This window comes from Fukomys damarensis, unplaced genomic scaffold, assembly GCF_012274545.1.
Source record: "Fukomys damarensis isolate Sample0158 unplaced genomic scaffold, DMR_v1.0_HiC HiC_scaffold_21, whole genome shotgun sequence".
Taxonomy (NCBI): domain Eukaryota; kingdom Metazoa; phylum Chordata; class Mammalia; order Rodentia; family Bathyergidae; genus Fukomys; species Fukomys damarensis.
In genome coordinates this window covers 11,714,747-11,720,746 of record NW_022900933.1, presented here as the reverse complement: position 1 = coordinate 11,720,746, position 6,000 = coordinate 11,714,747, and the positions used below count along the sequence as shown (strand labels likewise).

At 49.2% G+C, this 6,000-nt stretch overlaps 1 protein-coding gene across 2 annotated transcripts in view; it reads right to left on the bottom strand.

The window, feature by feature from the left end:
• Nucleotides 1-6,000, bottom strand: part of Rad51b (RAD51 paralog B) — a 756,475-nt gene that overhangs the window by 116,550 nt on the left and 633,925 nt on the right. The gene's annotated exons all lie outside the window — the stretch shown is intronic.

The following is a 6,000-nucleotide window of genomic DNA, read 5'->3' as shown; positions in this document are numbered from 1 at the left end:
ATTTTTTTTTTTTTTTTTTTTTTTTGCTAGCAGCTCCTTCTCCGGCCAATTTTCTGTCATTTCTCAATCCCTCCAGCAAACCCCCACCCTAGTCCCTCTCAATACGGATCATTGCTAGGATTATTGATGAACTGGGTACAGCAAATCTTCTGGAGTTTTGATCCATCCATCTGGGGTGGCTGATAGGGAATCCCAAACCACACAAGAAGGAAGGATGTGCTTAGTGAACACTGAGAAACAGTATTTTCAGAGGGAAATTGCTGATCCACTAAAAGAACAAACTGTCTCCAAGCATTCCAGTAATATCATTTACATTCCAACAGGCAAAATGATGTTTGCACATGAGGTGCATCTATTTTTAAAAGTAGACCAGACACAGCTCTCCTAGGGAAGATTTTGTTGGCAGTGATTCTGACTGACTCCATAGGATGGAGAGGAGTAAGAGTCTTGCTGGGGATGTGTAGTGCTTGAGATTCTTCAGACCACAGCCCGAATTTGTCCAAAACCAGTGACATTTCACTGCAATGCATCTTTAGCATCAAAGAATCCATGAATAATCACTTAAGCTTCCTCTGCAGAAAACTGCAATAAACAAATGTTGGAGGGGAACATACACTTAAGTCCTGTTAACTGCCCAGGAAAAGAGCTCTTGCTTTGAAAAGTAGTAAAATACCCTCATGCCCCTATTTCCAGCAGGACAAGTAAACAAATGTAAGTTGTGGCAGCTGGCACCTCCTGGGCCAGAAGGGAGCACCCCAAAGCCTGCTGGGGGGAGGTGAGAACATTTCTACTCTTTGCACTCTCGCAGGAGCCCTGCTAGTTCTATAGCAGGATGACCACCACTCTCCATCTGGGTTCCCCAAATCCTACCCCCAGGTCCAGGCCCACCACGGAAACAGACGCTGGTGGACAACAGGAAAACTTGCAGCAATAAAGAGTTACTGAACAAAACACAGAGCCAGCAGAAGTTTTACTAGGCTGCCTTGTAGGTGGCAAGTTTCCTGTCATCAGAGGCAACCAAACATGAGCTCAACACGGTTCAGTAGGGAGAGCAGCAGGATTCCAGGATTTCACTGTGGCTTCCTTCCAGGACTTAGTAGCAAAAAGAAAAAAGAAAACCCCATCAGACCTTTCTCTCCTTCTCTGGGTCCCGTTTAATAAAAGCGCGCCTGGGGCACGAACTGAACACCAGATACGAGCTAACAGTCTTGTGTTTACCAAGATCTGTGATTTGCCATGATTTGGCACAAGTCATTTGTCAAGTGAGGTTTGGGGCACAAAGAAATCTGAGCTGCCCCCACCCCCACCCCTCCACCCCACGCATGACTACGGACAGTGGCTCAAATGCACCGCTGCCTCCGGGTCTGACTCAGCCAAGAGCTCTGGAATTGTGGAATTGGGACCGTTCTGAGGAGGTGGACAGGCAGATGAAAACATCTCTGGTGGCTTCTGAAGGACAACGACTCTGGAGCTCAAAAGTGTCACCTTCCCCTGGACTCGCAGAACCTGACTGGTCGGCAGGAATCACTCCCAGGGGATCTGAATCTTGCGGGAGGGTGTCCTGTAATCACATGCAAATGGGTCTTCCAGCAGCGCGGGGTGGGAGGAGGGACTAGCTGAGGCCCTGGAAGCCAGGTCGGGAGGGCCCTGGGGAGCAGTGAGCCCCCACGGAGGAGGTCAGGAGAACAGAGAAGCTAGTAGGATCCGAAGGGGTTGGAGACCTTGGGTGGCCCCACTTCGACCTGGTTCCCCATACACCGCCCTGGGTTAGGGGAGAGATAATCAGGGCCATCCGCCCAGTCCTCCGCATTGTCTTCCCGGGGCAGGACCCTCACCCCATGCGCCACTGACCGCGCTTCAGGCCAGCGATTCTCCAGGCCATTCTTTTGGCTTCCGCGCAGGACTAGCACAAAGACAGGCCTGGAGGGTGGCAGAGCCCGCTCCTCGGAACCAACTCCAACCAGTGAATCAAATTGCTCTCCTCCCCCGCCCACCCGGCAACCCTTTCCAATAAGGCAGTCTAAAATTACAGTCTTCGCAGCATCTGCAGTCAGCCCAGCTCTAAACAAGATGAATAGGCCTGACTCATGAGCTCCAAAAAGTATGCGGAGAGGCAGGGCTGAGCAAGGCTCAGGGGGACTTGGGAGCCACGGGGGAGGGGCAGGATTGTTCCAGCAGGGTCCTGAAGGTCGGGATTTACCCAGCTCTCAGGGCAGGTGGGATCAGGGACAGACAGGAAAGCCACGCTAGCTTAGCAAGTTGCTGCCTCTGCCCCCTCTTCTGCTCTCCAGGAAGAAACAGCGGAGGCCGCTAAGACAGGACCCTTAAAATGAGTTTCCCGTGTGTATGGGAAGCGGGGATCTCCAATGGGGTTTTGTTCTGGACTCTTTTAGTAGGGGACACCGCGTCTTCTTGCGAGTCCCCGTCCCAAAGAGCTTTTCCCAGGGATGCCCTGGTTTGCCTATGCAGTCTGAATGACTCCATTCATTGAAAGGGTCTGAAAATCTGAGCGATTCTGCTCTGGAGGAGGCGACCGACAACAGAATGGAGAGTTCTGTGTCAGGGTGTCTGAACATGCTGTGTCCCAGCCTGGGTTCCTTCCCAGAGGGAGAAGCCTCAGGAAAGAGGGTGGAGAATGGTGACCAGCAGACTCCTTTGCAGAGTGTCAGAGGTGGAGAGGGTTGCATGGGGGTGGAATGGAAGACAACACTGCTCCTCCTGCCTCCGTGGTTCACGAGAGACTCACTGTGCTCCAGAGTTCTGCTGTGTGAACGGGAACCTGGGCCCCAACTCTCCTCCCTCCAACCAGAGCATCTCCACTGTGATCTGTGTTGTGTAATGGCTTCTCTTTGAGTTTCCATGTCATTTCTATGGAATTTTCATGATTACAGTAAGTACAGAAGTCACTGGCCTGAACTAGAAGACAGGAAGTGGAAGGGAATCTGTGGGTAGCAGGAAGGAAGGCAGAGTGAGCACCCTGTGGTAGCAAGAGGACCAGATGTGGCAGAGGAAGCTGAGAAAGGAATCACGAGAAAGGCTGAGTTGGGCACTAACATACAAACCAGCTCCCAGAGAAACAACTCCTCTGAGAGAACTGGAAGCAGAAGCCACCTGTGAGAGCCTGAATCCAGACCCCCAAAGTGGCCATCTGTCTGGTAGGGAGAGCCATTCTTAGGTAGGAGCTGAGGAGTCGCAGGAGTTGCTGGTGCTTTCAAGTTGCAGACTCAACTAGATCTGGCCCTGCCCTTGGGATGTTAGAAGACCGAAGTCCTAATAAACTCCACAGATGTGTTTTGCTTTTCTCAATGGCCCTGAATTGCCAAGAGCTTCCCATTACGTGGTAAGGCCCGGGTGGTACTGTTCACCTAAGATGGCAGCTCCTGTGCCTCCTGATCCTTGCCCTCACCTCTTCTCAAAGGTAGCCAGAAGCCCTCGCCTATTCTCTTCCCTCTCTGAGCTCACCTTCTGTCTCCTTCCCTGGCTCTCTTGGACACTCACCCACCAAATGGTATTTCTCCTAGGTTTGGGCTTCTGTTTTTCTCTTCCAACTCTGTGTGCTTTCCTTGAGTGACCTTGCCCTCTTCTGGTTTCATGTTTCACCAAAAACCTGTGACCTCAGCCCCAGCCATTTTCCTGAATTGCCCTCACATATTTCCAGCTGTCTCCTGGACATCTCCAGTCGGACAATCTAGAGTTGTGTCCAATCACACATGCCCAAAACTGATGTCGTTATCTACACTGCCCTGCTTCCCATGACAAGCCCCTCCTCGTGTTCCTTCCCTGTCTTTCCTCTCAGTCAGCCCTATCTCTAGTCGCTCAGACACCCAAATGATGACCTTAAAGTCATGCTGAACCATCCCCCCACCAACATCTGTCAGTGTTAGCCCTGAGGAGTCGACCTTTAAACCTAAACCTTCTTCCTTTTCATCTATGCCACCATTGCCCTGGATTCAGATCTTAGCACTTCTCTGTTACTACAAATCCCTCCTGTGGATCTCCTTCCCCGCTACAATCTGGAGACGACCGTCTAAATGTAAAAAGAGTATTCACTTCAGAACTATTTGCTGAGGACCTACTCTGTGTGCCAGACTTTGGGCTTAAAACTAGGAACATGATGGTGACTATCACCAACAGCCTTCCTGTCTTCATGGGGTTCATATCCCAGCTGGGGAGCCAGACAGAAAGCAAGCATACAACAGGCACACAAAGTACCTCTAAGTTGTAGGGTAGTCAACAGTGATGTGGAAAAGCAGATTGGCACGTGCCCAGCACCAAGCCTAAAACATCTCACAAAATCTACCTCTCCTTTTTATTCTTACCTTTAATCGGACTTTTATTGGAGTGGGGTGTCTATCTGTGCCACCACCTGCAGAAAGTCCTAAGGAGGCTCCTTGTGCCTACAGAAAAAAGTTCAGATTTGGCCTGGCCAGCCACCTGGCCCAACCTTACCTCCCACATGGCTCAGTCTACCTCCCACTTCCCAACCTCCTTCCCTGTACTCCCCGTTCTATTCCTTTTTTGAATCCCAAGCCCCTTGTTCTCTGTGAATAACAAGCTGAATATAAATATCAGGGGAATCAATCAATGAATATTGGGGTAATGAATGGATAGGGCTCCCTTGTGGGCATATCCTCATGGGTGGTTTCTTTAGGATGATGGCTACTCTCCTCTGAGTTTCCATAGTGTTTCTGTCACTCCTTCTGCCACAGATGCTTATAATACTACTTTCCTTATGGACAGGTAAGGCAGTGAGAGCACGGGCAGTCTTGCTATATTCTGAGAAAATGCCTGGCACACAGTAAGAGCCTGAAACGGGCCAGTTGAGTTGACTGAAAGGAACCAAGCAAAGGGAAGTGACTGCTATTTTTTTAGACTGTTTCCTGCCAACTCCAGTGGTTATACTATTTGGATGCAAAGAAGAGTTGTGGAGACATACATTGTGAAGCAGATAGCCAGAGGCACACACCTCTTCTTGCTCAAGGAATAGCCTCAAAGAGCCCAACTTTATCACCGTGTCTTTGCCTTTGAGAATATCTCTGTGCAACCAAAGAAGGAAATAACCAACCAGATAGATACCTATGGAATCTGATGCTTAAAGATCTGCTTTTATCCAGCTGAACTGAAAGTCATCTGGGTTAGGAGTTGTTTCTAGGGCTCAACTTATCGCTTTAAATGATCTGTGAAGAACCAATACTATTTCCATCCTAGCAACAGGGTATCTATTTCTTACCAAAGACCTTCAGTGAAACCTGACTCCTGGGTTGTCCCCACATCCCATTCCTGGAACCCCGCAATCACTATTCCCCAAGACCATAATAAATGAACACAGGGTTCTGTTGGTCTCTGGCAAACACAATCAAGTCCTTGCCTCCTTTGGTAGGGTGGCAGTAAGGTAGACAGGTAACTAACCATAAAAAATTACAATAAAAAGTCTGATTAAAGGTAAGAATAAAAACAAGAAGTAGACTTGTGAGTTATTTTAGGCTTGGTGCCTGCTTTCAGAAAAGCACTGGGCATGTGCCAGTCTATTTCCCATCAAATGGTATCAAATCATTTTTCGCTCATTTGAATTTCACACATGGTCACCTAGTCTTCCTTTCTTTAATCTTGCCAGATAGCATCCCACTCCTGACTTGACCTGAACATTTCATTGGTCCTTCCTCTTTAGAGGCCATTTCAGATTTTTCTTGATGGTCTCATTTTACCCTCTCTGGTTCAGAGTTGCCAGACTGACTATTCTCAGCCAAGCCTCCAAGGAAACACGATCTGCTCGCTGCGTCAGATCAGTTGGAAAGAGATACAACTGGCTTGGAGTCCCTCCACATGGGGCTGTAAAATTGCTCTCTACTTCTAAGTGGGTTGGGTCATGCCCAAGCTGAGGCAAGAGCTTTCCAAGGAACACAGAACAGAGGACTGTCGTAAGTGGCGGTGATGCTCTCGCTTCTGAGTCAGTATTAACCTTTCCTTGGCAGCAAGTGTGTAGAGGTGGCCTTCACAGTC